General features: G+C 43.7%; 1 protein-coding gene across 5 annotated transcripts in view; it reads right to left on the reverse strand.

The window, feature by feature from the left end:
- Positions 1 to 23,938, reverse strand: part of celf4 (CUGBP, Elav-like family member 4) — an 82,686-nt gene that overhangs the window by 23,020 nt on the left and 35,728 nt on the right. The window lies entirely within an intron of this gene.

The raw sequence follows: 23,938 nt of genomic DNA on the forward strand, positions 1-23,938 counted from the left end.
CACACACACACACACACACACACACACACACACACACACACACACACACACACACACACACACACAACACAACACACACACACACCACACACACACACACACACACACACACAGCAAAATCAACCAGATTAAACATAGGATGTAAGATTCACTACTACATGTTTCTGCACAACCCTCTCTAAGACTCACACACATGCTTGTACAACACACACACACACACACACACACACACACACACACACACACACACACGCACACACACACACACACACACACACCACACACACACACACACACACACACACACCACACACACACACACACACACACACACACACACACACACACACACACACACACACGCGCTGTCTGTCCCCCAGTGAGACCTTTCCACATTGTGTCCGCCGAGGGCCTCCTTTCATTTCACTCCTGCCTGTCAAACCTTCCCTCTCCGCCTCGCCACCCTGCTAAACGCTCGCCGCCAATCAATTTTTAATAATGCCAATCGCCACGCTGCCAGGAGGGATAGAAGGATGGAGGGGGGAGGAAAAGGAGAGGAGAGGAGAGAGGAAGGGAGAAAGCTGAGGATGAAAGGGGCGGAGGGAAAGGTCAAGGTTCTGTGTGATGCAGCATCAGTGTTTTGCTAAATGTCATTACATCTTTCCCTCAGACTTTGCTGATACAGTCATCATCGTAATGAATCCCGGGGCTTTCAGATGATTCACCAAAGGCGGAAACCTTTGAGCGAGAGGACACGGTGTCAGGGCGCAAACACAATTAACGCTCGGACCTTCACCCTTTCCTGCAGCTGACATTAAATCACATCATTCTCCATAGCACTTATTTAAAACGGAGTTACCCATTCCTTCCTCTCCCTCATCTCCTCCCTCTCTTTGACAGCCAAGAGAGAACCCTGCTAATGTCTTTAATGTGCGGTGATGCATTATTTATCAGACTGGCTGTTGATATGGAATAAGGACGAGTGGGGATAAAGGAATTGGCGAATGGGAAAAAAGGGAGTTAAAATGAGTAAAATAAAGTGAAAGATAGAAAGAGGGATGGGAATAAAAAACAAGCTGGGTAGGAAAGTAGGAGGGATGAAACCAAACAGGGCGAGAAAGAAGAGGAACTAATGAAAAACGGTTAAAGAAAGAGGAAAAAGTAGGGGGGAGGTCTGAAAGGGAAAGAAATGGTGATAAAAAAGGAAGCTGGGGGAGATGAGGACATAGATCAGAGTGTGGGACAAGGTCGGCCCAGTGCTCCCATGGGTCCTATAAGCCTGCATACATATGAGCGCTTTTACTGTGACCCATACAAATGGTCTGGCCTCAACCTGACCTAATTGTGTTCCACCTCCACAGGTTTATATGCAAGCAGCGGTTTTAACCCACGGTATGACGCCACTGACCCTCCGAGGTTATATGTCTTCACTCTGCACTGAGATTTATGGAATCTTTTTCTAACTTATTTTATGTTCTACTTTTAAGTACAATGAAGAACCTCGCCAGAGTTAATAATATTTCTATTGAAGTCTCTCTTTAATTCAGACAGAAACTGAAAAACCAATTAAACCCAGGGTAATGTAATGTTATTGACACCGTCCCTTTGTCCGTTAATCAGCCTGACTAGAAATACAACACTTGCCACATTAGAAAGATACACATCTAGACGATATGTATCCTTATCCTGTATGGATATATCAGCAGCCCAACTGGACACAACGCACCTTTAAAATCCATGGCACACATAATCTTATCGATGTAACTGTGAAAGAAGGGCTAAAGTCAAGTGTAAAAAGTGGATATGACAAACATAAAAGGTCCTCCAATGTCGTCCCAAAACAATAAAAATGACAATTCCCTCCCATTTCTCCGACCCCCGTAATCATTTCCCCCCGCGTCTCTTCATTTGTCATTGAGCCGCGGGAACGTCCTCACACGTTTTTAGACACAGTACAAAAATAATGTTAAGTGGTTAAACCATTATTTTCCTTTGTAACTGAAAGCTGAGTGGAGTTTCATGGGCTCTCTATCAGTGGTTTCCATTATCCAGAGCCCATAAACTGCTTCAAGGTCAGTTTTATCATCCTGCTCATAATGGGGTGAGTTAGCACCAGCCCACTGGACAACTGATCCCAAAACAGTTGTTAAAACCAGACGCTGACTTGCACGGATCGCTCCCCGAGGATGTATGTGGTGGTGTCAGCCAAAGCCAGATGGCATCATTGAGCAGCAGAAGCAATGCAATACTCAGACAATACATGGAGCTCTCTTCAGCTTAGTGGCAGTACGAGAAAGAAATCTACCTTAACAGAAATAGATGCAGACGTGTACATTTGTGTGCACACACTCACATGCAGAAGTGGGTGGTCTTACATGACTGGACATTAAGGTGTATACTACACACACGCTTAGCAAGTGCAACATCACAAATAGGTCTATGCATCCAAGCGTGCATAGAAACATACACCAGGATACAAATAAGAGAGCGCACACCCACCCACACAGACACACACACACACACACACACACACACACACACACACACACACACACACACACACACACACACACACACACACACACACACACACACACACACACACACACACACACACACACACACACACACACACACACACACACACACACACACACACACACACACACACAGACACACACACAGAATATGTAAATGCTCCTTGTGAGGCAGCATGTTCGGTAAATTGGCTCATCTCTCAGCATGCACACCTAATACCTCGCATGTAGTGAGCCCTTTTCTTCTCAGCCTATTCATCCTCGCATATGCCTCTACAAAAAAACACACACACACACACACACACACACACACACACACACACACACACACACACACACACACACACACGCTTAAGCTCCATTGTTGCTGAAAGTCCACCTCAGCAGCCTCGTGTTGGAGTGGCCTTGGCGTACCACATGATCGACAGCTCAAAAAGAAACTGCGGCTTCACGAATGCACGGGCACACTCACTCCCACACACACACATCGTGCTGCTACACTCCTTTGTTGATTATGTAACTCAATGACAGTGCTCTGCCTCAGTGCTGCCATAGATGCCCTGCTAACTAGAAGCTGAGGGAATACATGGTCTGCATGCAGCCCGTGCTGTACCAAACTGGTGAGTCATTCTTCTGAATCACTGTAGTATGGCCTCGATGTCTATAGCGAGGCCTAAACGATTCGCTGAGAACAGTGGGGGACTGTACTTCGCTATATTAGATTCTACCTTGAAACGGGACAAAATTGAAGTCCTTGATCTGAGTTTCGCTGCTTACTGTATTGATTTGGCTGCGTGCGAAGCCACTGAAATGAAGTTACAAAAACACGGTTACGGCGACAACTCTATGGGATTTCTACCCACTGAATTTCTGTATCGCGCCTTGTTATGTCAGATGCACTTCAAATACAGTTTATTACAAGTTGCTCCACCTAATACATGCAGCCGCAGCAATCTTCAACACTCGCAGGGACACACTCCCGTGAAGAAGAATATTGAAAGTATGCTTTACGGAACTCGGGAGAGGGAGGTAGGATTTTCTCATTTTCACCCTCGTCTGGCAGATGTGTTTTAGAGAGAGAGAGAGAGAGGAGAGAGAGAGAGAGGAGAGAGAGAGAGAGAGAGAGAGAGAGAAGAGAGAGAGAGGAGAGAGAGAGAGAGGAGAGAGAGAGAGAGAGAGAGAGAGAGAGAGAGAGAGAGAGTGGAGCAGTGCAGGCCAGGTCATTTCATTATCACAGTGAGAAAGCACTCCCAGGGAAGCAAAGAAGGCTGCCTTCATAATATTCCTCTCCTACTATTGTGAAAACTTGCTCTCTTTTACATCCTGCAGCTGAAGGAGCGCCATTCTCTTCCGTCCCATTTGAATTAGGAAGTTCTTTGTCTGCTTTCTGGTCAATTCTAACGGTTCTTTATATGAAAGTGAGTATATAAAAAGACAGCAGCAGCAGATGTTGAGATTCTCGGCAGGAGCAATATCACAGGGTCTAAGTGTAACCAAACGCTGTCAAATGAACCACTGGCACTCGACCTGGCCCTGCTTTCCAAAATATCTCAGCATCTTGGGATGGAAACATGCCAATGGAAACATTAGCTGAACACATATGGTTATAATCCTGAGATGCTTTTGGGAAACTGGGCTCTCGTACACAGGGGGAGGAAAACACCCCTCAGTGGCGAGATAAGTTGAACATCTAGAAACATTTAACAGGCATGTAATAGATTTCACCAGTGGTCAGAAAGAGGACAACCTATTTTAAAAGTATTGATTTTACATTAATTCCCAGAAGCACTACGCTCCCATGGTGGAACACCCCCTGTGTTTCCATCAAAGCTCCTACCGTACATGTAAACATTTCATTGTATTGACTTTCACAACCTCTCGAGGCACAAAAGTATTTTACATCTGTAGAAAAAGGGCAGCGAACACCCTTCCACAGCCATTACCACTGCACACTGCCGTGATGTGACTAATGGAACGGGGATTGCTTGTGCGAGGAGGAAACACAAGATGTGTTCATCAGGAGAGGATTCAGGTCAGTCAGTCAAATGCTATGCGCTCAGGCCCAGCCAACAAGCCACTCAGCGGACAGAGCTACAGAAGCAGTTATTGTTGCATAGTATAATGTTTGGAGACTTTGCTAAATGTACCCAATGTACCCAATGTACCACATGCGAGCACCGTCACAAATATATTTCTCTAACCTGTGGAGAATAAGTAAGAATATCTGTAACTTGAGTAAAAAGAAGCAATAGTAATTGTAATGTAATGAATGTACTTCAAATGTAATATTTTGTAGAATAGCCCATTTTTAAATAATACACTTTATTTTTGGAATAAGATTATTGATGTCTACATGTTTTTTTAATGCTATTATTATAGTTTATTAGTTCAACAATCAGTTATAATAATCAATCTGTCTTCAAACTTCTGTCATTCACTTATTTACTGCACCTTTAACGGCCACTCTCTCTATTTTGTTGAATTTCTTATACTTTTATTGGACATGTGTCAAAAGCAGCACCTATGTCATTTGCACCGTATGCAAACAGCAGCTATTCCATTCGTAATACCCAGAATGCAGTGGGATGTCACTGACATTGGGGTCAGTTTCTACAGAGTTGAAGAGGGCTGGAGAGCTGATGGAAGCTTGGATTTCCATCAGGTGTAACGTCTTCACATCTCAGAGAGCATTTGGCCCTTTTGCCTCCCTGTAGTTCTTCATCCTGTCATGTGACCAGACTACAAACCTCTCTTCTGATGTTCAAGTGAAACATATTGCAAAGAGATCAATGTCTGTGTGTGAGGGTAAAGAGGACTATGAAGCAACACATCCCAATCTCTTTCCTTTTGTTGCATTCTCCTCTGCTTTATCCCTTCTCATCTTTACAGACAAACAGAGTCGGGCGCTCTGTATCACGTCAGATCGACGATGAGAAGAGAAACTCCTGACAACGGGACAGCCTGGCCCCGCAGTTGTTTGGGCTGGGATTGAGAGGCATGCTGCAGTCAGGATACAGGAGCAAAGTAAATATAAGAACAGAGACAACAACAATCCAGATGAATTATAAATCGGCACATTCTGTGCTTTCTGCCGCTGCTAGTAGAACAACAACGTGGCTGTACATTATGGAGACACTGGCTCTCATTTCGTTATTGTGTTACTTTAAATTGTTGACATGATGTAGTGCTGCACCAAAACTTGCTCTCAACAATAACATGCCTGCAAGATGCTTGTATGGACTCTCCATTGTACTGCAGTGCTAACTGGGAAACAGTACAGATGGATGGGGTAAACAAATGGTCAAATATCCCCACTGAAGCCGCTCGGTAATACTCATTACTACTTACATCAAGCGATTATCTTTTACAATTTGTTTTTAAGTTCAGGGTTAAATATGCAAATGAGGCATAATGTTTTTAGATGTGTGCAAACCCAGGGTTGATCACAATTCTTCTTCATATTATAATCAAAGGTTTTTACAGAGGGGATGTTGATCATCTCTCTATATCAAAACATGCATCTGAAAAAAACATCATAAGCCATTAAAAATACATTTTAGACCTGTTTTTAGGATTAAGATATTCTATATATCAGGCTATGAATGATATATGAACAAGCCGCTGTAAAAAAATATAGATATAATTGAAGTAATAATTGGTGCTAAAGCGGAGATTTCTGGACCTGAGTATGAGAAAGAAATGGCTTTCTCGAAAGAACTCCAAACATTTTACTTGACGGGAATGGGGTTACATATTTTAAACTGATAATATTATCATCAAATGTCCCCAGTTGATGACATTGCAGTTTTACGAAATTTTATTTTTAATTGGGCAAATATAGCATTCTCTAATGCCAGGTGAATTAAGTAGAAATGTTACGTCATAGACAAAGTTAGTAAAACAACACCTTGATGCGTTCTAGCTCCTTTCACTTCCTACACATGATATCCCAAAGCATTGTAATAACGCTGTGATCCCTGTTGGAGAGACTGAGCGAATGAATGGGCCTGTTTCCATATGCTACTGCTCGCTTTGGTGCTGGCGTCCCAGTAGTGTCTATAGCGAGATCACTACATCTCCACGAAGGCAGATGAGAGGGAACACACAGGGATCACAGGAGGAGGCAAACCTCCCTGTCCAACCCTCGGATCATCGCAGATGTCTTCATCAACATGGCTTCAACAGGGAACATGAAAACAGAGAGGGGTAGAGACAAAGGATGCACACGCACGCACGCACGCACGCACGCACACAGACACACACACACACACACACACACACACACACACACACACACACACACACACACACACACACACACACACACACACACACACACACACACACACACACACACACACACACACACACACACACACACACACACACACACACACACACACACACACACACACACACACACACACTGACCTTGGGCGCTGTGTTTCTCTCTTTTGCTCTCTGGCAAATACCTTCTTCAGCTTTGTGAGGACCTGTTGTCGGAGAGCTAGTTAGAAAACACAGACATTTTCTATAAAAGCTGCGAGTTATCACACCCCCCGCTCCCTCTTCCACTCATTTTCTCTTCCTGCCTGCAGATGGATGAGAACAGCAAGGCTTCTCACATCCATTGTTTGATCCATTTCACACCAGCCCACCTCTTCTTTATCTCCTCCTGTTTTCCTCCTTCTTTCACTGGCAAGCAGCCTGAACGCTGGCAGTAGGGGGACGGCTTTCCAAGCAGTTTTGAATGAGAGGTTAAAATGCAAATGTAGTCCTCGCTCTGTTTTCCTTTCTATTCTTGCGCCACATCTTATTATTTCCCCTCGTTTCCTATTCCTCCTCCTCTTCTGTACCGATGTGTTGACGAGCAGAGTAAAAGAGTGTAAACTATTTTTTCTTCAGTGAGTTAAAGCATAAAACAGTGTTTCCCCCCGTCTTTTCAGCACTCTACCTGGATAAGAATCCATGTGCAATGAGAGCAGTCAGGATTTGCGCTTCCTGCGAACACTTTAATAGGAATAGGAATCGACAGTTGAGAATTCTGTTGTCACACCGTAACTGGATAGAAAAAGCACATCGTCTGTCTGCACCCCCAAATGATTTTTACCCTGTCAAAACCTGTTATAGCTTCACACCTGCGCCAGACTTTCTATACACACACACACACGCACGCACGCATGCACACACACACACACACACACACACACACACACACGATGCCAGGTATTCCATTTTCATATTTTTCTGTGAGCATGGATTGATTATCGCACCGCAGCTTGATCCATCACAAGAAGAGGCATCGCTTAGGGAGGACACTGTCGCCGCGAGAAACAAACAAACACACACTCACACAAACAACCCCTTTGCGAAAGTTACATAATTAGACGTACAGCATCGTGGCAATCAACAATTCTGGTGTTGCCATGGGGACTATAGCTTTGACTATAAAAAGAAAGGATCTATATGTGGAGGCGGGTGAGGGCGGAGGTGCGGAGCGAGAGAAGGAGAGACAGGGAGAATGAAAAAGTGTGAGAAAATTGGTGCGAGGGAAGGGAAGGTGTCGCTGAGGGGCCGAGCAGCTCAGCTAGCAGTTTATGTGCGAGCGTGAGTCTGAACCTGCACGTGTGTGATTAGAAGTGTTCAAAGACTCACTGTGTGTGTGCCAAGTGTGCTCCTGTGTCGGGAGAACAAAAAATGACAAGGACAAAATGTGATAGAGCTGGTTAGTAAGTGAGAGGAAGAGAGAGAAACACGCTAACTAGAGAAAGTGTAGAGGACAATGTTCAGCCTCTTTCTCCCTCCCCCTCTAAGCTTACTGCATTGCCCGGGCTTTGCAGCATATAGTGAAGATTAGGCCAGACGAGAAAGCCATAAATTCTACTTCTCTCTTTCCAGAGGTGAACATAAATCATGGCTGGTACTGGCGTGCCATCACTGGGTTTTTGCTTTTCACTTATCTAATGAATAAAAAAAAAAGGGGGAGAAAAATATAAGCTTAAAAGCTGTCATACTCTGAGCCGGGAAGACCGCTCTCACTTCCAACCCCGCACACCGTTTGTCCTCGTCTCCAGCCATCACTAAGGTACAGAGATGATGAGTGGGCTTCCCATCATTGGGAGTATTCATGAGCTGCATATTGCTGGACTGTGTGTGTGTGTGTGTTTGTGTGTGTGAGTTTGGTAGGAAGAGAGTGAGAGCTGACTTGAAAGGCCTGTGCATATGAGAGATACCTTACAGCATATGCAAATGTAAATATAGACACAAATAGCAGCACGGGCAAACACACCATGAATACACTGAGCGAGAAAACGCAACCCCCGTCTTATGTTCAAACGCGCACACGAACGGCCACATGTTTCTTGCACACACACGCGCGTGCACACACACACACACACACACACACACACACACACACACACACACACACACACACACACACACACACACACACACACACACACACACACACACACACACACACCACACACACACACACACACACGGGTGTTTCTGTCTCATAAGGGTGAGGGGTGAGGAGATGGTGTTTTAATGAGCTGTCAATCACACACGCCTGCTCTTGTATTGGAGAGAAGGCAGAGAGAGACAGTGATGACAAATACAAGTGTACGTAGAAAGAAAACAGAGTCACTAAGAAGCTACAGAGCTACATAATGAAAATGTCCACACGGAAACATTTGAAGACACTATCAACGCTGTTCAATATTGATCTCTAGAGGATACATCTTAATATGCCTTACTGCATTCTCTTAATGTGGGAAACGGAAGTTAAGAAAACACCCTTTGGTCCACTGTTACTATTTTGCCACCAAGCAATCATAAAGTGGTGATTTTGTGAAATTCAAGTAGAATTTATGAGCCAAATCTTTTTTTAATGCTCTTTCAGTTGTCTGCCAACACTATAGGAAAGCTATGTTAATAAGGACTACTCAATCCAGAGTTTGGCTGTTTTCAAATATACTTGAGAGGGGGAAGAGGAGAGATGTAAAGGAATATTTAGACACTTACCAACATTTTGAGGTTTAAAGCGGCATTATAAAGTCACTGCGAGGTTGACATGAACCACTGCTTAGAAAGGTTTTCTTTAGCACAGATTAACAAACAAGATATAACGTGTTAATCACTCGACATCACCTTCAGGAAGACAGGCTAACTCTCCCCTGTTTCCTGTCTAACACCTTTGCTCTGTACCCGTTTATTTACCGGACAGATATCAGATCTTCTCAGCAGGAAACCAGTAGAGTATTTTATACCTTGTTGTGCTTTTGCTTCAACCAGCTGCAGCTCTCTGTTTCCTTAGCAGGTGTTGGCTTTGTTGGACAGTATTTTTGACTGTCAACCAAAAATGGGGATTGTTCCTGTTGTTCAGATGGTTCTGTGTGGGTGGAGCTTTTTACTATAAACAGAAACACTACAATGGATTAATCATCCATTTTATTGTTTAAAATAGCAGAATAATTCAAATAAAAGGAATTCACATACCATATTCCCACCACCAATGTGCGCCCCCGTATTGATACCCCGTACACAGGATGCATACAAGAGTAAATAACACAACACAACAAGTATTTCAATAAATAAGTGAACCAAGAAGATATGAATTAAATATAGGTAGCAGCCACGGTATTCAGGAGACAGTATTTGTTAACCCAAACAGATACCACCTCTCTGAAGGCTGCAACTTTCTGTTATTTAGACTTTAGTATTATGCATGTTGTCAACAAATACAAAGATTGAATATACCACTTAGGTTGGTGTGATGTGTAGTTTCAGGTTTAGATGGCTCCATTTTTGCCACATAAAAAATAATTCTGGATAACCTTGCAGAGACCGACACTACGGCGCCTCATTGAAGTGAACGTGGGGACTGGACTTTTTCAGTCAATGCTATTGGCTTTCTGAATTTGGCTAAGTGTGACTAGTGGAGAGAAAGACTAGGGTGTAAAGCCAGAGTGATGCAAATAGAAACCAAGACTTATAGAGAGAGGGAATAAGGTGCAGGTACTTTCCAACTAAAACCCCGCAGGGTCTTTTAGGAAATACATAACCCTTATCCTCCTGCTGTCTCTGAACTCTGCTCTGAAATGACAGGAGGGGAGAGGAAGATCCAGACACACACACACACACACACACGCACGCACGCACGCACGCACGCACACACACACACACACACACACACACACACACACACACACACACACACACACACACACACGCACGCACGCACGCACGCACGCACGCACGCACGCACACACACACACTACTACTCTTGCCTGCATAGTTCCATCAAAAATGATCACAAATTACACACTCCATGGCTGATTAAATATAGAAAAGGCAGGAAGAGAGAAGGAGATGAGAGTCAGGAACAGAGGAACAGAGCAGATCGAGGGAGAAGAGGGGAGTAGGAGTGAGGAGGACGTGATACAGTCGAATCTGCGTGCTAGGCTCCGCCAAAGAAACACCAGGGAGTTCTTCTCTATTAGCTCCCAGCGAGAGCCCAGGTGGGCGATGTGAATGTTCTCTCACTCCCACACACTTAGGAGTCAAAAATATGCACATGCACGAGATTGAGTACTCACACAGTATACACATACGCACTGATGTTTGCATGAACGGTAGGGGCCTTCCTGCACTCACACACACAGGGAATGCACACACACAATGTCTACAGGAAAACACACTCAGCAAAGAAAGGAAGAAGCTTCTTTGTCAAGGCTTCACGGTAGGGCTGCTCGATTATGGCAAAAATCATAATCTCGATCATTTGGGTCAATAATTGATATCACGATTATTAAAAACGATTATCTTTGAAAACATAAATTTATTGGAGAATTTTTTGTTTAACAGTATGTTTTTAACAGTTGATTACCGTGAACTTTAAGTATAATTCAACTGAAAAACCAAAACAAATAAAGAAATTAATAAAAATTAAAAAAGAATCGTTTTCTTTCGATTACGTTGTTTTCGTAATCGTTGCAAGCCATAATCGTAATTGCGATTAAATTACGATTAATTGAGCAGCCCTAGTTCAAGGCCAAAAGGCCAAAACAACATCTCAGCGTTGTCTTTTATTTCTCTGATTCATCCCTTTTCAAATGATACTTTCAGCTATTCAATAAGCTGTGTGCCAAAATAATGAATGTTCACATATAATAAAAAGCAAAAGGAGACTAAAAATGAACAATTGTTGGAATGTGCAGCACTGAAAAATAAATTGGTTTCAATGAAACTTTTGTATATCCTTTTTTACTTTGATACTTTCTTTGTTAACTTAGATGGGGTTAATTTGTCAGCCCCCTCTGTTTCTCTCGTCCTGGAGAACTGAGGGTTTAGCTAAGGATAGGAAGAAGAGTGTTGAGAAAGTGCCAGGGAGTTTTCAGAAGCAGCACCAGGTTCGTTCCTGGGGGACGTGAGAAAAGGGGAGGAGAGGGGAATATACTATTTCATTATTGATGGAGGAAAAGTTCCTTCAAATTGAACCTGTAAAGTATCTCCAGCTGCCTCTCCTCTCGAGCAGAGGGCGGCTGGGACAGGAAGAGGAGGTGAGCAGGTCTGGAGAAAAGGTGAAGCAAGGAAATAAGATTTTGAATTTTCTTTATTTTATGTCCACTGTCAAGGAGGTTATGTTTTTGATTATGTTTGCCAGCAGGTTTACAGGAACTACTGATGATCTTTGACCGCAGAACACAAAATGGGACAAGGCATCGTTAGGTCCAGATCATAACTCTAAAGGAGAAATAACACATTACCAGTCAACTAAGAGTTTGCTAACATTAAGCAACACTATCGACTGGTCCTGATAAACAAAGCGAGGCTTTAGCAGCAAAACCTTCAGATGCACCAAAAGGAGAACGGGATATTGCATTGCAAATGATTCAAACGTTTCATTATAGGAGAGGGAATTATGTTATAGTCTCTTTTAAAAAGGACATTGTCTCACTTTCAAATGTTCTTATGAGGATCGTTTCCTCATCACAGAGTTAAATTAAGTTAAGAGTTTTTTTGTTTTTGAGAAGAGGAGCTTCTGCTCACATGCCATGCTCCCTTGGTATTCATTTGAGTCCTATGCTTTGATATACTTTCTGCAGGAATGGTGCCAAAACACAGCAGTTTTTCATATGTATCTCATCTTGTGAAACAGAGGAGATCAAACCATCTCTGGGATTCATTTCGCCACAACTCAGTCTAAATCCAATACTACATACTGAATACAGAAATGATATAGAAATAAGATGTTAAAAATATTTAGACTTTCAGCAGCTCACATAAGTAAATGCTTGTTATCCGAGTCATAACAAATGCATGCATAATTACAAACTTGCACATATTCAAATTTGGACATGGAACGTTGCTGTGCAGGAAATGTATGCCTGCAGACCTCGCAGATGACTGAGATGCAGAACAATATCTCTTTATAAAGAAACCATAGGATGCTTTGGTCGTGAGTGCTGAAATCAAAAGTAACATCTCCAGCATGTTAGGGGACCACTTCCAATTGTCAGACCTCCACCTTTAACATCCAACCACTCTGAAAACTTCCCCCGGGATATCCCATATGTCAGGGTTAGTGTTTTACGTATGAGCTTAAGTTAAAGTGCTTATGCAACTCTGCGGTGGAGAGCGGCCTTTATTTTCATTACCTGTCAGGATAGGTATTATGTCATTCTTATGACGGCGCTAGCCAATATGTCAGCCTCTTGAGTGCATCCATCTGTGTTACTATATATCTGACTGTAATATCTTGCTGGCCGTTGGCCAACTGTATCCTGGTCTGCTTCTGTATCTCACCGTATCTCTCCAGCTCTCTCCTCTAGCCGCACCGCCCCCACGGATCTACACATATTGGACGTAGTGATAGGAAAGCTGATACTCCGGCCAACTTTTTTTTATCCTTTAAAATCCATGAAGAGAACTGACCATTTGTACACCTACAGGAATCTCTCTGAGGACCAGAATCCACATCTATAACTAAATCTGCACGTTTGTACTTGCAAAGTCATTTAGCTAGAAGAAATCTATATAAGTGGATACTCTTATGGAGGAGTGCCTGGGAATGCTGAGGCAGAGTGATTGATTCCAGGCGATAGTTTCTCCCCTGCAGAGTTAAGAGGGCCCAGTGGCCCCTGGGAGCAGCCTGTCACAACTAGAGAAACTCCTGCTGGGGCCACTCTGTTGAGGTTTTCAGCCGGCTCCCAGGGGGTCCCCACCACCACTTACCCGTTGAAACAAAAATCAATGGCTTAATGATCCAAAACAGGAAATAGAATGAAGAAAAAGAAAGTCCCCAAAACAACAAAATGTCTTTTGGCAAGGGACAATCTGTCCTGGTCCTTCATTTGTTTGTTTGTGTGTGTGTGTTTTTGCTGGGATTGTAAGTGAGTGTATATATGTGAGTGTGTGTGTGTCTGTGTGTACGTACATGCACACGCAGCTTTGAGAGAGTGAGCTTACCCTAGCTTAGTGGCGCAAAACATATTGATTTATTGATGGCCTGTTTCACCCCCTCGCCATCTCTCTCCCTCCCTCCCTCTCTGCCTGTTATAGAGGCTCCAGGGACTCCAGGCTGCAGCAGTGACTGAAAAAGGGACGGGAGGTTGGGAGGAGAGAGAGTCAGAGGGAATGAGACGGAAAGCGAAGGAGGGGGGTGTCCCATTGGAGAGTTGATCCAGCAGCCTTTTAACCAAGGCCCCTACATCATTCAGATTTATGAACTAAGGTCACGACCAAATCAAAACCTTGACCTATCTGCGAGGATGCCGATTTATAAGCACCTTGTAGTGGGGAGTGGTGGGGACTTAACAGCAGCTAGCATTCTTCCCCTTGGCCTCCCTGTGGAGAGAGCTGGATCAGGGCTAGAGGAGAGGCTGGCTGTAATTTGTGATTAGCAGACAGCTTGTGCTTTATGATATGCTGCAGCCGGATGGTGAAACTCACAGTTCAAAAGGATGTCACTGTTCCAGGACATATACAGTAAGGCTTTCTGTCCCTGCAGTGCCGGCTGGAAGAGGTCAAGTTCTAACCCTGTATATTTTTCGAGATCTGCTAAAGCATGCTAGCAGAAAGCGCTAACAAGCCGAGTAGCAGGGACGTGCACAGGTACGGGCTAATGTTGCCCGGGCAACGGCCTGTTTGGCCTTTTTGGCTGACCTGCCCCTCTGGAGAGAGCGAGAGTTTGTTTTTCTTCTTTTCTGTTGTGGCCGAATCCACATGATAAGCCCACAATTAGTATCGTAGCGTCTCGCTGCGGGAAACACACTTTGTCAGCGCGTTCATCTGCCGGTGCGTTAAGACCACCTCAGTGTCGGATTTTGGAAACTTGATTTTGAGCTGTTCTCATGGCACTTAGGGTATAAGGGACAAACCAGGGGACTTTACTGCCTCTTGATACCGTCGGTTATTCACAAAAAACCACCTAAATATAGCTACTTGTTGTTATTGTGTGTCTTTTCATCTGTAAACTGCCTCAACGGGGACGCTCGCTCTCTTTGCTTGATCGCCCTCTCCCGCTTCATTGTAGGATTTCTGCCATCTCTACCACTTTAGTTTGACCATCTCTGTTATTAAGTTATGGAATACTAAATAAATAAGTAATAAGATACCTTACCGTGACTGCGCTCATAAAGAATGATAAGAATAAGAATAATGCGTATTGAACTGGTTTCATTAATTAGTGAGTTTATTTAAGGTAATTAGTTAGAAGCCCTATTTTATCAATATGCCTGGACTGCACCGAATTTACAATGGTCAAACTACATTAGAACAGAATTGTCCCCATGTTGTCTTTAATAGTTACTAACATTAGATATTTTTGATGAGATATCGACCGCAAAACAAAAAATGTCCCTGATTTTCATTTTTAAAATCAAGTCACCGAATGCAAGTAGTCGCCTTAGCTTATTTTGTTATGAGATGTGAATTACTGTTCAATTTAGTTGATGTAATAATCGTTTGGTTTCTTTTATATTAAAACAAGTTACAATTTTGAAAAGGTCTTATGTTTTTTATCGGGGGGAGGCCCCTTTTCCAGTTTAGAGCAATAGCCCCTCCAAATGTCTGTGCACGTCCCTGCCGAGTAGCCTTACAGAAACCGCTTACACATTGCCACGGTATCACTGGCACGTAAGGACACTTATAATGGAAGCTTATCTGCAAATGCTTAAGATGGGGAAATGGCATCAAGTTCACCGTGCAGCAAACAGAAACATGTGTCACCATCGATTTGCGCCCCCTCCAGTAGCTTACGACTCGTGGGATATGCTTATGACAAGCATCCCCGTGTTAGCGCAATGTCCCTTTCCTAAACCTAGTCTCTCCATAAATTATGGACAGGATGAAATACGAGTCCCCATTCGACAGCCCTTCATTTCCCGCTCCCAGGGAGACCCAGCACGAAGAAACATTTGCTTCTTTTCTTTAATGTCTCACTCTGAACGTGAACGAGGACTGCATGGAAATAAAGCAAAGTGAATTGCTTCGCAGATGTGAAGAAACCGTGTGTTATAATAAAGGAGGTATCCACCGGAAATAAAGTGCAAAGTCACAGAGAGAGAAGAGGAAGTCGACAGCAGTTTTTCCATTTCCCCCCCCCCACACCAGTTGCCTCCTGGTTGTCAAGACGACTTCTTATCTGGGGGCCGGTGCTGGTCTGCTCCCCCTGGAGGCTGCTGGGAAATCAGGTAGGGGAGGGCCACAGGCACCGGGGCTGTTCTATTCTTAAATACACAGCATCGGGCAAATGCAATTACAAACCCGAGGAGGGCCAGAGACTAATCCAATAAATCCGAGGTGGTCCGCGTGGTGAAAGCCAGCTACTCGCCCGGGCTGGCACGCCCAGGCCCAGAGCGCCACGGCCCCCTGTGGCACAGACTGACCCCCCGCTATGGGAAGTGCTACAGGAGACTTAATGTACGACTGTTATGCAGCGCTACACAGTCATTTTAACTTTAATATAAACCCACAGACTGGAAAATATCCATTCTAATCTCGGGGGAACAATTTGACAATACCTCCCAGATGTAATATTTTTGATTAAAAGAACATATCTATCTCTTCTTTTGCAAGTGAAGTCTTAAAAAACAAAGACATTGTATTCACGTCACAATCATTTGGGAGTCTTTGGACTACATTTGAGGCTCTACGAGTACCCAGAATACACTGAATGTACAGTATGTACGTCGATTCACCTTTTCTGTCTTTTATTTCTTTGTTCCTACGATTCTAATGTCGTTCAGGTTCCGTTCATTTTGAAATACGATCCCTGCTGTATCGTGTTTGCCTGAGATGGTCGAACAAAACAAAATGTGTCTACTCAGAGGGGTTAAAGAGTGCGATTGAGTTTTGGACGTCAGCTCGTAAAACCCGGCCAACTCACTCAGATTACAAATGAGAGGATCTGATGGTGTCGACTGCGGCCAAATTCCTCTAATTAAAATCACAATGGCTGAAAACACTGCAACACTGGGGTGTCTTTGCTGAGGGACGCCCACTTTGCCCTTATTAAGGGAAACCTGGAGAGAAAGGTTAATAGCACTGAGCTCTATACAAGTACATGTGTAATCCTATGATGTATAGAGTATAATAAACATGTGGGACAATGGCACACACACACACACACACACACACACACACACACACACACACACACACACACACACACACACACACACACACACACACACACACACACACACACACACACACACACACACACACACACACACACACACACACACACACACACACACACACACACACACACACACAGGCTTAAGCTCCATTGTTGCTGAAAGTCCACCTCAGCAGCCTCGTGTTGGAGTGGCCTTGGCGTACCACATGATCGACAGCTCAAAAAGTATGTATGTCACATACAGTATGTGCTACGACCCTGCTTCTCTCACCTTGTAATACCTTTTTGTTACACCTCAAAAACTGCAGATTTACATTTCCTCTGCGTTCAGTAAGTGTGCAGGAGATTTATGCGCTTCCCATCGCTCGATAAAATCAAAGATCTGGGTATACTCCCTCCTGGAGAAAGACAACTTTTCCGCAATTCCTCATCCGAGCTACAGTAGTTCAGTGCACGCCAACTGCAACTGCCAGGATGAGAATTAATTATGATGAAAATAAATCATTAGGTGGGGGTGACGTCTAATTTAGAGTTATTTACCTTCAGTGCAACATCCAGAAGGGGCGATAATCGTTATAAGGAAAGAATAACTATTATTAATGAAACTGAAATATATATTTCTTTAATATTACAATTACTAACCCATCAACACTGAAATCTTTCTGAATGCAATAATAACATTCCCGGATAACACACATGACAAAGAGAAGCTTCTGATTATAATAAACTATTGAAGTGTACAAGGGAACATAAAAAGCAGCCTTAACCTCACTTTCTCTCTCACACAAACTATTCCTTTCAGCGTTATCTCGTTTGCCCACACAGGATCTCAGCATTGATGTGAAACAATTATTTCTGGAGGGTACTTTTCTGTCAACTTTGGTTAACGGCCAATCAGAAATCACCATTCTGGACTGACAGTTATACGGACGCATGGGGCCCGATGTACTCTTACAAATGTGCCTGGAGACATGCATGTTATTTATCAAAGCTCACTGGCCTGGAAGAGCTGCTTGCCTCTCATGTGATGCTCACCTTGTCATCAATTGAATACAACTTTTTTGTTTGCATAAGAACTTAAGACATGTGGTTATGCACATGTGGGCTCATAATTCGGTTGGTCATGCTTACATTTCTCCAGTAGTCTCTAAATAGCGATTGTAGAGGTGCAGGTCTAGCTTTAAATAAAACCTCTTTCTCGGTGTCTTTGGAGCATCTTTACTGTTTGTAATTCAGCCTTGATCAAACACAAATCTTATCCAACTGTACTTTATGAGTCCATACTAAATGGACACAGTTTCCGAACCTTTTATGACGACAAGCAAATCTATTTTAATGATGCAGTAAGCCTGAGGTTCGGAGGGTTTGAAGTCTCTGGTTTGCAGATGCACACATTTTCATTTTGTTGGTAGCCGTAAATACACGACACGGGGTCTGCATAAGCGAGCAGCTCGAACTGAGAGAAAAGTGAAGTTCCCTCCATTTGGATAAGATCCCTGTTGCTCAAAACATTCCTCTGAATCATAGGGGTCAAATAGAGTGGAGCTTCCCAGAGTAAAACATGTTGTGCACAACGTGTTGCGTCTGGAGAGGATTGACAGGAGATGAATGTTATTTTATTTGCCATCAGTATGAGAGTCATTTGAATCAGGGAATTATAATAAAAAGTACAAAAACTGCATAGGGTAGAGCTGAGGGACGGAAAGGAGGAAATCACTCAGAGAAGCGAGCTAACAGAGAGCTGAGGCTGACGTGAGATGATACATGCATGGTAATAACTGAGGGAGAAAGGGAAGCTGGAAAAAAACCACACTCTTCTTTCCAACAGATAAAAGAGAGGCGCATTACAAGACACTCTGAGTTATGCTTTGAAAACATTTTGACATATAATAATTCAAATCTGACATTAGTTATTTCTTTTATGGTCCCTCAATGACAAATTAAAGTGAATCAAAAAGGAGCATGCAAACTCAAAAAGGCCATGGGGAATTTTTTGAAGTTCTCCCATCTTGAGATCTGTTTACACCTCGAAAATAATATTCTCCAGCGTTTCCTTATTCTTACTAAAGAGGATGGAAAAGTAACCGGAGCCAATGTGCACGCTGGAGGCCAAGCAGCCAAAGAGCTCCCATCATGTGGGCCGGATGAATCTGCTCTCTTGGAACCTTGCCTGGACAAACAAGAGAGTACGCTTGTAAGGCCTGTGCATCAACACACCTGCCACCAGCCAGGACTCTGCTCTGTAACACATGTAGGCTTTGGCAAGGCGCATCAACATTTAGCATAATGTCATATTGAAAATGTCCTACTTTTCTGTACACATTGACTTCCAGAATCAGAGGCTTCACCATGTCTGACGTCACACACTTGGCTTTCTATTTTGCACAATGCACACTTTGGCCCTGGTCACGTGCTTAGTTGGATCTGTAGCATGAGTTCTTAAATATCCACACATCCAAAGCTACGGAACATGCGGACATAAAGCACACAATTTAACCTGTAGTAACATGGCTTCTAAGTACTCTGACTAAGACTGAGTCCCAGTTGTCCATCTCTTTATACACGGAAGTCTTTAGTGTTCCTCTTACCTTCTCACCTGTCCTCCCCTGCTCCTTTGTTCCTCTCCTCCTGTGCTCTTTCCCTCCCCTGTTGGCTCCCCCTCTCCCCTCTCCCCTCTACCTCTTCCCTCTGCTAATGAGCAGGGTAATTACGGTTGGCCCAGGCCAAAGGGAGAGGGGGAGGTGGAGGAGGAGAGGACAAAAAAGTAGAGGAGGAGGAGGAGGATAGAAGGAGGAGATGTTGCCTAGTCTAGCCTGGTGCTCCAGATAGCATTAGTGTTCTCCTCTCCCTCTCTCTCTGACACATAGCCCTACGCTTAATTAAACATGCCTCAGAGGGACGCATAGAGAGAGAGAGACAGAGAGAGACAGAGAGAGACATACAGAGACAGAGAGTGAGACCGAGAGAGAGTAGGGGAAGACATTGAGTTCATGTTGACAAAGAGTTAGAGGGAGGGAGAGGGAAAAGTGAGGGTGATGCAAATGCAGCGAGAGAGGCAGATACGAAGCTGGAGATGGAGAGGGGGAGATGGTGGGGGGGAGAAAAAAGGTGGGGAGATATGGCAAGGAGGCTTGAAGGGTGGGTGTTAAGTGAGCCAGAGTGAGAGAGAGGTTCAGAGTGAGGTAAAGGAGCTGAAGATGAGGACATCTTCACTGGAAAGAGGTCTGATGGAGACAAGAAGGAATGAAAGACTGAAGAGCGAGGGGACGAGACCAGGCTCCCATGAGACCGCAGAGTGCCTGCTGCAGAAACACCAAAGTGGGGAAAATGGCGGCTGGAAATAATATATCTGCATCCTTGTTTTGCAACAATAGCTAAGCAAAAAAGCTAAAGCCCACAAATAAGATTCTGGAGAGAGAGTGTACGACTGATGTCCGTGGCCATCTCTTTCTAGAAAAGGCATTGGGTCTGAGAAAAGTCCAACCAATGCTGAAAGCAGTTTGAAGCTAACAAGATGTTACAATTAACTTGCAGGAACCGTCTTCGACACAATCCGACTTCAACAGTGGAGGTTGCACGTTTAGGGCATGTTGCCAAAATGTATAGAACAATTAACCAAAATGTGTTTCATTAACTTTTCATCCACATGAGGACATTTACATTTCGGCAGACACCTAGACTTCAGCTTTATATGAAAGGAAAACTACCTTTAATTTAACCAGTAAGTGACAATATGCTGCGGACCCATGCCAATTAGTGAGCTTTGCTGTTGTGAATAATAAACTAGGCTAATAACGGCACAATTATGAATGTGTAATCACATTAAGGGGACATGGAGACTGGTTTCTACCTGGTAATGATGACATGCAATTAGAGCGCAATTTCTTTCTCCAGGATCATATCAATAATTCATCAGCACGCGCATTTCGTGTTGCCCAAAGATGACACCCCGTGTGCGTCTAACTGTCCTCAAAGCGCTAAAGGTTTGATGCCACATAATTGGACATAATGGATGTGAAATAATAAAAAAAACCTTTGTAATGAATTAGAATAATTGTAGTTGTTTATGCCATACTAAGACGTGACTGACAGTTATGAGTCGAAGGAAAGAATCGTCACACAATTGATCATTTCGAGTCAGAAAATGAAAAATGTGTAAAAGTTGGATAACAGGCTTTGTCGTATCATTTTCACAGACCGAATGCATGAGGATAACAGAGGGGAAGCTGCATGAAATTGTCGCACTCAGCTCGATCGCCAGTTGTGACCGCATGCAGCCGTATACTCTGTCAGCATCCATTTAAAGAGATTTATTCATCATGTTTACGCTCCCAAGGCCATGTTATGTAAGTTAATCTTCTCAAACCAACCGCAGAAGATGAGTCAAGTTCTGTCGTTTGAGGGTGAAAACGATTTTGCCAGAGGTATACTGTATGAAAAAGGGAAATACCACAATCAAAGTGCAGTTCATTTCCTTCCGCATGTAAAACGACATTGTGATTACAGCTTACACGGGGGAATTAAAACTACTTCCCCAAAGTTTAATTAAAAAGCCGGAGCATTGTTGTCAAGAGTCAACTGCCAGTCTCAACATCTGGGCCCTGTTGAAAGCTCTGCGGCAGATTTTCTCGCCTCATTGGTGAAAGAGAAGCAGGGTAAATTAAAAGGAACTAGCACTTCCACTAAACAGGAAGGAGTGAAGGCCTGGAGAATGAGAGAGCGAGCAGCTGGAGACAGACTAACAGGGTCTGCGTTATTCACAGCAAGTGACTCCGGAGTGCATTGTACCTTTAAACTTTAATGAATACAGCCCTTGAGTCATGATGTAATGAGATCAAGAGCAGAACACATAAGAAATCTCTGTGCGTGAGAGAGCGAAACAGTTGAGGGGTAGAGCAGCAAAGAAAATAAATGCTGTGTCATTATTGTTGACTCAGCATTGGGTAAACACACCAGAGTCGCACTGTGCTCACGCTGTCCAGTATATGCACACATCTAGCAATAACTCACTGTTAAATGACTATTGATTCACCGGGACGACGGCCTGCACACGGCAACACGGATTCATATAGAAAAGAAGCACATCTTGGTGGCACGACACACCATCCTTCAGATGTGACTGATTATGATAAGAAGAATAAGAGGAGGACATTCAATTAAGAAAACATAATCAGTTCAACATTTTAACAGCCATGAAGGAAATACATCTAATGATAGATGTCACCCATTCTGCTTTATTGTAGCTCATTGCTACGGGAGCCGGATGCTGGACACACACAGTAGCTACTGTTTTAAACTGCGTCCAGATAACAGACAGGATTTTCAGCGTTTTATTATAGCCCATCCCGTGTGTGTAGCTGTTATCTCCGAGAAGAAACAAATCATTTGCTGTGCAGTTAGCGATGGCACACATTACAAGAACAACTAGTTAGTACGAGCAGAAGCCGTAAACAATGCCGAGCGGACAAAGAACAGAGCGCCATCTGCAGAGGCCCCACACTTAAAGTGTAGGAAAGCATTATTCGCTCAGGGGGAGGCGAAGAGCAAGCTGTCTCTGAGCTTAAAGAAGAGTCAACATCAGCATTGCCTATCCAAGATGATGAAAGAATTAAGACTAAGTGATGCAGATATTTCCCCCTCGGACTGTCTGAGCTGTCATTTCTAAGCCGCAGTCCACATTGACTTATATCATTATGTTGGACGCGTGCCTGGATTGAGTTGCAGTTATTTAGATGTAGTGCAAAGTGCTAATGTACAGCAGGTCCAGAGAAAGACTTACCAAGCAGCAGATGCCTTTGGTAAAGTACACGAGGAAACTGTAGCATGTCAGTAGCGATAATGTCATGAAATAGTTATCACATGGTCTTGTTTGATGTGTTAATGCATGGTGTTACTGTGTCTCTGTGGACACGGTTTCTCGTAGACACCATCTTAAATTCTGCCTCGGTGTTTCCCTCGCTAGTGTCAGCAGTTCATTTCATGTTAGCTTGCCTGAGCTTTAGGGAGCTGCAGTCAGTGCAGTCAGAGTACCGGTGACACACTTTTAAAGCTATCACTGGAGAAGGCAGTGCAAGGACACTGAAGCAATGACTTCAAAAGACTAAAGGTGTCTTCAAAATCAATAAAAAGACAAACAGGAATCTCGAAGATTCGAATTTAAAAAGACGCCGAGGTGAAGAAGCAGACATTTGAATTATTAGTGTGCAGAGAGAGCTACTCAGGCCCCCATTAAAAGGAGAATATATACACTAGGTAGCTTACCACTAAGTGCTTCTGCATGTCGAACTTTTAAGTCCTTTACAGGAAGATCTGCTACTGTTATGGTAAATGAATTATTGGTTGGACTGGATCCTCGCCAAAGACAACCTGGCTGTGGAACACGATTGTTAATTAGGCCTCGATGTGCTTTAGGGCTAACAAAACTGCACGAGCAACTCATCTCCAACATGCAGCTTTACCTCCGCTTCCTTGAGTAACTTAACAGCCTCTTCACTTACTACCTCTACATGCTTTGCCTTATAGCATTAAACGCCGCTAATGCTTGTGTCAGTTTGGCCATCGTTCACAAAATGCTAATATTCTGTTTCGCAGCCAGTGGGGAATTAATTGGTCTGTTTAATTTCACAGGTGCCCTCAGCGCACCGAACAACAACAGGCGCCAGTCGTGAACAGGCGGCACCATCTGTGTGCAGGGAGTGCCAACGGCCCCGAAGTCTTCGCCCTTTGCCGCCAAGACTCCATTAAGAAGCCA

The sequence above is a fragment of the Pseudochaenichthys georgianus genome, chromosome 5 (genome assembly GCF_902827115.2).
Source record: "Pseudochaenichthys georgianus chromosome 5, fPseGeo1.2, whole genome shotgun sequence".
Lineage (NCBI taxonomy): Eukaryota > Metazoa > Chordata > Actinopteri > Perciformes > Channichthyidae > Pseudochaenichthys > Pseudochaenichthys georgianus.